The sequence below is a fragment of the Odontesthes bonariensis genome, chromosome 3 (genome assembly GCF_027942865.1).
Source record: "Odontesthes bonariensis isolate fOdoBon6 chromosome 3, fOdoBon6.hap1, whole genome shotgun sequence".
Classification (NCBI taxonomy): domain Eukaryota; kingdom Metazoa; phylum Chordata; class Actinopteri; order Atheriniformes; family Atherinopsidae; genus Odontesthes; species Odontesthes bonariensis.
Window position 1 is genome coordinate 31,110,372 of NC_134508.1, and position 10,594 is coordinate 31,120,965.

At 40.5% G+C, this 10,594-nt stretch overlaps 1 pseudogene; it reads left to right on the top strand.

The window, feature by feature from the left end:
- Positions 1 to 1,184: 1,184 nt before the first annotated feature.
- LOC142377435 (glycerol-3-phosphate dehydrogenase [NAD(+)], cytoplasmic-like) lies at positions 1,185 to 8,264 on the top strand (annotated as a pseudogene).
- Positions 8,265 to 10,594: the final 2,330 nt, after the last annotated feature.

Below are 10,594 nucleotides of genomic sequence, written 5' to 3' on the forward strand. Positions count from 1 at the left end.
TGTTCTCTGCTGAGATGATTCTTCAGTCCTAACTAGTTTGTGGGGAGTCTCGGTCTGTTAGGTCGTTCGCCTACATCTCGGGGAGAAGGGACACTTGACAGCAGTGTGGTACATATTTTGGACAGAGCGGAAACGAGGAAGTCTTTATTGCACCTAGGAGAGCGCCTCTTTTTCTCACCCTCCCAGCACCTATCATGGATTCTTGACTCCCCTCCGGGTGCTTTCACAACCATTCACACGTTGGATCTTTTGAGCAAAACATGCTTTAGCAGACAGGTAAGCTTACAGGTGAGAATGACTTAAACGACCCACACAATGGTCTGGAGAGTCCTGAACGACCAGCCAAGTGTGAACGGTCTTTGTTATAAGCCGAAACAATCCACCGACAGATGTAATGCCGAGAAGTGCATCCCCATTAGCGGGACCAGGAGAGGCTTCTGGTCATGCTTTAAAGAGAGTCTGGAATGGAAAGATATAACTACATCATATATTTGTTCGTCTGCTTTAATTAACAGATGCCAATTTCAACAAGTCCAAATTTGTCTCTGAAATTAAAATAATCAAATGTTATGAAGAATTGAGAAAGATGAACGAATTGTCAGCTCAATATTATCACTGTAACTTTATTGGATAAATTTGATAATCCACACCTGAAACAGTTTACGCGCGCTCCCGCGAATGGGGATGCATTTCTCGGCATAAGAAGCCGTTCGGATGAGAAAGTGAAACGTCTTCCGGAGGCAAGAAAAAATAGTCCAGCGTTTTGTTTTGTTTTTTATTCAAATTTAGAATTACCCTTGCCTGCATTACTGAGAATCTACACCGGCATATGATCAAATTAAAGGCATCTATGCGTAAAAGGTTGAAAAATTACTTTAAAGATTAATGATTAGGGACCAATTTATCCCTTCAGCACCACCTGCGATCAAGGGGCGATCTGTTCCTTTTCTAAGATAACACTGAGCTAATATTCAATCACTGTGATGTAATCAAGTGTAAATTGTGATCAATGGGTAAGAAAAAGCCTTGGTGCTGTGGGTGTAAGGTCGAGGAAAGGGGCTGTCGGCATCTGGATCTTGGACTGACCTGCTGCTCTGAGCTTGTCCGTGAGAGGCGACAGAGCAGACCAACCATCAGGAGAGGGTGTGCCAGAGTCTGAGCTCCCTGTCTGGTATAAATACAGTCTGCCCCGGCGCTCAGTGCGTCTTCACACCAGCAGCAGCAGTTGATTCTGGAAACCCAAACACGTTATGGCAGCTCCTAAGAAAGTCTGTGTGATTGGCTCTGGTAACTGGTGAGTAAAAGCATCCAATTCAACTTAACTGTGCGCCAGGACACCGCTCAGTAGGCTTTATGGAGTTTGGGTAGAGGAGTGCGTTTGGTGCGTAACTTTGTTCTGTGCATAAGACTTAACAGGCACTGAAGCTTTGGGTGAATTCTCTCTAAAAGTTCTCAAAGTTAGAAAACCAGAGTGCAACTTGCAGATATATTATTAATAAAAATTTTTTTAGCAAAGCTGCAGAGTGGAGGTTCTCTTTTTATTTGACCGGAGCCTCTGTGCTGAATCAGCCTTCAAGTGGTGTTGATGTCCCCCAACCCGGATGACATTTAGAGGTGGTTACGGTGTGGAATACCACCGCATTACACTTGAAACTATACCGGAGTAAAAGTAGGAGATTATCAAAGGTTAATTCCATAGAGAAAAAAAAAAGTGCTATAGTGTGTACAAAGACAAATGATCACAGCTGCAATAACATCTGAGCAGCACTGGTCTGCAGGAAGTATGTAGATAGTTTATACACATTTGGGCTGAATCCATCTTGTGCTCCTATATGCCTGTTTTACATATGAAAGTTGAATATATTGAGTAACTATTGCTGGCAAGTTAATGTACATTCAGGAATGTACTTAATACTACCAAGTAAGAAACTTAAATACTTTATTTGCTCATAAAGCTGTGCTGATATGTAATCTTGATATGCGGTCATGAAAAGGGATTTCTTGATGTCTAAGTCCACGCTAAGCGTAAATGTCATCTGGATTCGTTCATTCATGCCCTAAAGAGCACTTGAAAGCCAGTGTTTCAGACAGCAGTGGTTTGCTTGTTGGGAAATGTTAGAACAGAATACTGGAAGTCTTTAAAAGTTTAATTGTCTTTTTCACCAACTGCTCTTCAAGTAGCTGCTCTTAGCTTGTTAACATATTGGCTGTAGTTAGGATTACTTTGTCAGATTACAACTAATAGTCGCACAATATGTGTGATTAGAATGTTCACTTTGACGGGGATTACTCAGCTACTTCAAATACGGTTTGAAACACAGTAACAAAAGCTTGTTTGAACACGCAATGCATTTTTTTTATAAGTATGGTAATCCAGTGTGGGGTTCCCCAAGGATCAATTTTAGGCCCATTGCTTTTTAATCTGTACATGTTGCCACTTGGGGGTGTCGTCAGGAGACATGGCATTAGTTTTCGTCCGCCCATTTCTCTCTCTTGCCAGCACGGAGGTGCTGATGCATGCTTTTATTTCTAGTAGAATAGATTATTGTAATGCCCTGCTTTCTGGTCTTCCCAAAAAAAGTATTGATTACCAACAATTAATACAGAATTCAGCTGCACGTGTTCTGACAAAGACCAGAGGGCAGGAACACATTACACCAGTTTTAAAATCGCTAGCATTGGCTCCCCGTGCATTTCAGGATTGATTATAAGGTTCTTTTAGTTGTTTATAAATGTCTTAATGGTCTTGGGCCTTCTTATCTATCTGATCTGCTTTTAAATTATGAGCCCTTGCGGACCCTGAGGTCCTCTGGTACCGGCCTTTTAGTTGTTCCTAAAGTTCGAACAAAAACCTATGGTGAGACGTCGTTCCACTATTATGGACCTCATCTGTGGAACAGCCTGCCAGAGAACCTCAGGGCTGCAGAGAATGTTGATGTTTTAAAAAAGAGGCTCAAGACCTACCTTTTTAGTTTAGCTTGCAGCTGAATTTTAATTAATTAATTAATTAATTACTTAATTATTTTATATATATATATTATTATTTTTTATTATTATAATTTTTTGTTTGTTTGTTTGTTTTGTTTTAGTTTACTTTTATCTATTCATCCATTATTTAAAATATCTTTATTTATTTATTTATTTATTTATTATTATTATTATTATTATTATTATTTTATTATATTATATATTTTTTAAATTATTTTATTATATACTTATTATACACTTATTTATCCAGTGTTTTTCCTCATGGGGATCTTCCACACCGGGACTATGCCCACTCGGTCTGTGGGGTCATTACTGTGGGGATCGCCCTGGTTCGGGGTGGCTGGGGGATCCTGCACTGCAGCCCTGGCTGTGATGTGGATGCCAGCCTGCCCTGATCCGGGCGGTTCCCCGTGGTGGCGGCGTCTGTGGTCATTGGTGGGCTGGCTCCCGGGTGGACGGATCCCCAAGATACTGTTTCCTCACTTCAGCGTCAAGCCAGATTTTAATGTTGATTGTTGTTGATAGTGATGTTGCTCATGTTGTGGGTGGTGGGGTGGTAGGGGGGTGGTATGTGTGCAGTGTGGTTGTCGGTGTGATGTTGTGTGTGAGTTTATGCATGAATTGATTTTGATTACTGATTTTATTATGTAAAGCACTTTGTGCTGCTTTTTTAGTATGAAAGGTGCTATATAAATAAAGTTTGATTTGATTAATACAATCATTAAGTGTCATTTGATTGGACCATTTGCTCAGTAGGAAGTTTGTCCTCTAACGTATCATCTTCAATTGTCTAATGTAGGCTTTCATGTTATTTTAACTAATATTTATGGGTAATGGAGCTTTTTCTTTATACCCTGAATTTAAAACATGATATGTTGGTTAAGCCTCTCTTGCTTTTCAAGGGCAAAGTCCTTCACATGGCCTCGAATGAGAAAACAATAAAACAGCAGCAACAAAAGCAAAACATTCACAGAATACAAAAACATATTACTGTATGTAGTTTGTGTCAGTTCTGATTATGGGGACAACTTAATTTAGCCAACTGGGACCTAAAGGTGGAAATACATTCAAAATGTTTCGAGGAGTTGAAAAGGAGAAACACATTTGTGTTTTTGTACTATGTGCAACACACTCGGATGTTTTGAATGCCAAAAACTTTTTGTGCGCCTATGTGCAATACAGTGAATTATATCAGTAATCACCTCCATGTTTTTTGGTAACCAAGTACATTTCAGAATAGTCTGATCCAACCGTGGTAATAACTACAAGCGCCTTAAAATCGATCATTGCTGACATTAGGACTTTCTCTTCTGTGAGAATACTGATATTGTACAGAATCAATGTCTGTCAATCTAAAGTCAACTCTGCCGCACGACTAAAGAAATTGGAGGACACCCAGCCTTTTTTGGAAGCAATAAAATATAATCAGATAGCACTGCGACAGTAGAATGATGACCATTTGTCCTCTTGTCCACAGGGCTCTGCCATTGCCAAGATTGTGGGTTCCAACGCAGCCAAGTATGACAAGTTTGACACCACAGTAAACATGTGGGTGTTCGAGAGACGGTGAACAACCGTAAACTCACAGAAATCATCAACACAGATCATGAAAATGTGAAATATCTACCCGGTCATAAGCTGCCCCCCAACGTGGTGAGCCTGAAAGCACTCTGTCCATTTATCTCCAACACCTGTTTATTCTGTCAGGGGGGGGTTACACACACCCACACACACACACAAACATGCAAAGTGTTTTCACATTTTGACGTTGCCATAAGGTTAAGGTCGTGCTTCTTTTCACCAGGTGGCTGTTGCAGACTTGGCTGAGTCCGTGAAAGGAGCCGACATCCTGATCTTTGTGGTCCCTCACCAGTTCATTGTGAGAGTGTGCGACACCATCAAAGACCACATAAAGAAGGATGCTGTCGGAATGTCTCTCATCAAGGTAACGTCCTCTCGGTCAAACGCAACGTACGAAAGCAGGAACTCTCAAAAGTCTGACACCTGCGGCCTCTACTCATACAAGGCTTGGTAGAAAACACCCTCTCGCCGTTGTTTAGCTTACTTTATTTCAGTTTTTGAAGGCCCATCGGATTGTGTTTTTGATCGCTCAACATCACAGTCAAGATGGTTACATATTTATGGTTTAACGTAAATTCAGACAACACCAAATACCCCCAAAAAAGTTCTATCCAAAGGTATTTGTCAGTTTGTGACACTGGGAGAGTGAGCAAGCAAAAGAGTTAAATTCCCCAAATCATACACATCTAGGTTTTTGAATACGATATTCTTTTTACAACCGGTGTACATGTAACTCATGTAATATTTCTTTACTTCCATTCACTAAGCCTTCTCTGAATCTGCACAGAGCCCCTATGGATGGGCCCAGCTCCAATCAGAATATCAATGCTCTTAAACATTAGAAATATTTTTAATGAAGTTGAGGACTTTTCTGTGTGAATCTGTTTTACATGAATGTATTCACTGCAGGGTGTGGATGCAGGACCAGAGGGTCTGAAGCTTATCTCAGAGGTCATTCGAGGCAAACTGGGCATCACTGTGACGGTCCTCATGGGGGCCAACATTGCCAACGAGGTCGCCGATGAGAAGTTCTGTGAAACAACCATTGTATGGAGATATGTACTCTTAAGAGGACTTATGTCTGTTTGTGATGTAGATTTTTGTGCATGTTAAAGTTACAAAGCTACACATCAATGGGGAGTTATTCTCTCCCACAGAAAACACTGCTCTTAAAACACTTTGTTTGAATTTCAGGCTTTTCTTCCATCGCTCGTCCACATTACTATAAAATATATACCCCGCCAGGTGGCTAGATTGTCCAAAGAATAATGCGAGTGTTTCAGAAAAAGGTGGAAAAAAAGTGGTACTGAACATAGACCCCCAAATAAAATGATGAACCTGTAAATGAGCATGATATAGACTTCTTGATAAAATCCCCATGTGTATTCAAAACTGGCAATAAACCTGACGAAGAAAGCACACCACTATACTGGAACTGAATTACGAACCTGATATGAGGTCAAGCCAAGATGGTAATCAATAGTGAGACTTTATCTTAGGTGACTGCATGACTGGTTAAAAGCTGATTTAAACTTAAGAATTTAAACTAACACTGACTTCATGTTTTCCACAATCAGCAGAAAGATAGAGAGGTTCACTTTTAGACACCCCATAAACACAACTCAACTTTTGGGCCATTTTTCTAATTAAAGGAAAAGTTGAACTGAACTCTTCCATGTGAACAAGTGCATCAGTTTTGCACTAAATCATGTGCAGCACACTGCAGATGGACCACGGTACCCCTGAAATTTTAAAGGATTGAATAAACTAAATATCTGCAACTGCATAAATGAAACTGCTGATAGTAATAGTCTATGTTTGTTATTTTAGGATGCAAAGATAAAGCATACGGGCCAGTGCTGAAGGACCTGATGCAGACCATCAACTTCCGTGTGACTGTGGTGGAAGAGGCAGATGTGGTGGAGATCTGCGGGGCGCTCAAGGTTTCTCTCCTCCGTCAACTAATCTCTTCCCTATAAAATGATTTCATAAAATACTGGATGATGTAAACGTTTCCATGGTTAGAATCTCTTTGAATCATTTTTATCAGAAAATACAAGATGTTGCGAAAGACTTTAGATTAATCTAAGAGAACCTGCCGCCAGACCCCAGTTTATTCTGGGTTTAGAGTAAAGATGGTTTTCAAAGAAATATCTATTTTTTGGTCTTTGCGTTCATTAGAAAACTGCCCAGTCGCTGCAGCTTTCCTTTTGTCATCACTGCAGAACATTGTGGCAGTGGAGCAGGCTTCTGTGATGGCCTGGGATTTGGCGACAACACCAAGGCAGCAGTGATCCGTCTGGGCCTCATGGAGATGATTGCCTTCGCCAAAGTCTTCTGCACAAACTGTCTCGTCTCGCCCGCCACCTTCTTGGAGAGCTGCGGCATCGCTGACCTCATCACAACCTGCTACGGAGGCCGCAACCGCAAGATTGGAGAGGCTTTCGCCAAAACGGGCAAAGTATGGAGCAGCTTGTATCTCCTTCCTGCTTCTCTTTGGTGACCACTCTCCTGTTACGAACGCTTCATGACTGTAACACGTTGCATATCTTTCTGTTTAGACCATTGAGGAGCTAGAGAATGAGCTCCTGAACGGGCAGAAGCTTCAAGGTCCGGCCACAGCGTCTGAAGTCCACCAAGTCCTTAAACAGAAAAACATGGTGAAAAGTAAGTGTCTAATATCCCATCAAAAGAACCTTTACGACAACGTGGCTTGTGTACAATCGTGATGCATGTAGGGCTCTGCGAAATCCGTTAAAGTTGTCATTCTACTGCAGAAGAAAATTGTATCATATTTGCATCGGGTTAAAAAAGTCAAATTGTTTTAGAGAGTTAAATAAGTAATTATTGTCACTCAGTTCTTCATGAGTGACTCATGGTTAAACATATGGGTTAACAGCCAGGGCCTCTAAAGCTCCCTTTATCTTATTTAAGTTAAAGCTTAACCTCCTTGTGCTCCTTTCTGCTAAGCCAAGCGAACAGAGCTGCTAACAACGCTTTACATTTACTTTATAGACATGAAAATGGTATCAATCCTCTCATCTAACCCTGGAAAGACAGTGATTAATCCTGTTTCCCAAAATGCTGAATTTCTTCTTTAATATTTTTTCATCCTTCCGTCTCCCTGCAGGTTTCCTCTTTTCACCGCTGTTTATCAGATCTGCTTTGGTGGCCACCCAGTCAAAGAGTTCATCAGTTGTCTGCAAAACCACCCAGAGCACTGGTAAAAGACTGACATGGAGACTCGTGAACCTACTTTTACCGCGAGAGCTACTGAATAACCAAAGTGTTAATGCGGGTCAGGAGTTTGGGTGAAGTTTGGCCTGAAACTGACCTCTCTTTTTTGCGTCTCTAATTCGACACACACCTGAGAAAAAGAAAAAGAAAATGGAGTTGCATCCACTCCACCAATCCGAGCTGCTGACAGAAGCATTAATTCTGTTTTCCTTCCGAGTCTTAAATATTTTAAGAATTTGAATTGCTCTGCCTTTACATAGGCTGATACACTAACAATGACTGCAGGGTTATGAAATGTTTCTTGAATAAACGTGCCTTTCGACTCATGTGTATGTTTTCCAAAGGAAAACAAAGCACTGAACAAAAACCACCCGCTCTAGATGTTTTCACCTGGGCATCATAAAATGTTTCCCACTTATTTTACATGATGCATTGTAGAATAAATTATTGAAGTCTTATTTCTTTGTGTGTGTATGTGACTGTTTTTAACTTGCTGGTGTCTGCCTGTAGTATACGTTCAGACACACTGGGAATGCAGCCTGACTGTAACCTGACCTGAGCTCAGCCTGGCTGCCACTCTAAACTCTTCACCTTTACCATTTTCTGGAGTGTCAAGATCAACCTTTTAAGTGCACATCCCACCTCAGTCAAGGTCCTCATAGGTGATGTTCTGCACTGTTCAGTTTGGACTATTACTTACACCGAAACAGTATTTTTTTTTTTTTTTAGTTTCCAGTTAAACAAGTCACAAAAATTGAAGCTTACTCCTTCTGTTTCCTTGAAATGAAACATCCAGCTCAGCGAGTTATTCATTACTGTACATGTGAAAAAAGTAATCTGACTGGTGTGACTTAATCACACAGCTGAGTTTAGTTTTGTACATTTTTCAAAAAGCTGTCGCCCATTTATGTGAGATTAAGAAGTCACTTGTTTGAATTGGATTCCCTCCCAAAGATCCTTTGCATAGTTATTGAGTCAACCGTCCTGCGAGATATCTAATAATAACATGCAGCACAGGGCAAATGTCCATCTATAATTAGATAGCCAACAGCACTGCAGCTGCTTCATCCCTACTTTACAGCACTAACGAAGGATGCTCTTTTCTGACATACAGCCCTTGGGAAAACAAAAAGATAAACGAATAGATCAATAGGAAATCACCACTCAACTGATTTATTTTTAGAAAAAAATGAAACACAAACTATTTAATAGCTTTAACATTCTGGTTTTGTAAAGCATTCCTCGAAAAGAATGACTTGTTACACTTTGTATTATCATTACACTAATATTAATGTTATTATCATTGTGATTATTACTACCAGTAGAGGAAGTATACTTTAAGGCATGGAGTTTACTCATGATAAACAATATTCTTCAGCAGTAAAACTCCGGCTCTCTTAACAACACTTTCTGCTTAGTTTCACTGAGTGCTGCTAGCTGAAAAATCACTTTATCTCTCCCAAACCAAACTTTGATTTGTGGAATGAGAGACGTATCCGAAATGTTCAGTCTCCCAGTGCCTGCACATTTACTGTAGAGGTAACGGCTGCTGTCTCCTCTGGCCCTTACGTGAGATCAGCCAGCCCCATCTGAGAACTGCACTAACAAACAAACAGTTTCAGTGTCATCTCCCAGTCCAGATTGGTGATTCATCACTGAACATCACTTTCACTCACAGTCCATGACTGCCTCTCTTTAATAAACTGTAACCCTGTTTTCTTCTGTTTGTATATTGATGGTGGTTTTAACACCCAAACACCCTTCAGCCGTTCTCTCACAGGTTGTTCACAAACACTGACTCCTAATTACTGTCCATTACCTTTAAAAAAATGTCTTTTGTTGTTCAGTTTCTATTTTCGAGGCATATTACTTGGAGTTTTCGCCTGACGCTCAGACACTTTCGCTGTTCGACCTGTATGTTTCTCTTTTACTACCCAGAGTTGGTTTGCACTTTCGTTCTTTGTACTTAGACACAGCTGACTGGGAACAGCCCACATATCTTGGCAAACTTGTATAGAATTACCTGCCTCAGGGAGTTTTAAAATGATTTCTCATACTTTTAACAGAGAGATGTCTCGTTGTGGCCATATTTCCTGTCAATCATTCAGGTGCAACAGTTCTCTACAAGTCTGCAAAGCACTCTGTGACCTGTGCAGGCGTTTGTTTTAGAAATACAAATGATAAATCCTTTCACAGGACTTATTCCACATGACTGAATGAATTAGTCATATGCGACATTAGCTGTTACATGAAATGGTTTTGTGTTATTTCTGATATTTGTTGCTTTCGTGTGTTTCTCAGCAGAATACAAGAATCGTTGCCATAAGAATTAAAAAAGAAATGAGTAATGTGAAAAGTAATTCTAATGGACAAAAAAGGAAATTCATAATGACTATCTGAAAGGATGTTTGAGCCTTCATGATATTAAAATAGGCGCAATTCGATATGATAAATAATATATTTTTTCTAAGGATTCTGGCTGTAATACATTCACTGAGCACTTGGGTGTGCAATCCCATCAGTCACAAGCCACCCCCCCCCCCCCCCCCCCCCCCGCGTTATCTACCTTTGATATACAGTTCCAGATAACCCCTCAGATTGATTACAAGAAGGAAGCTGTCTCACAAATCTCACATAGCAGCATTCGTATGCAAATACCAGCACTCAAATCTATATGTGACAACGGTATCGCTCCAATCTTTAATGCTCATAGGAGATGGATGTCATGCAGGCTTTGTACCCATCTCTTCAGCATGGAGGTGGGACTCGCCTCACTTCCTTGATTCCA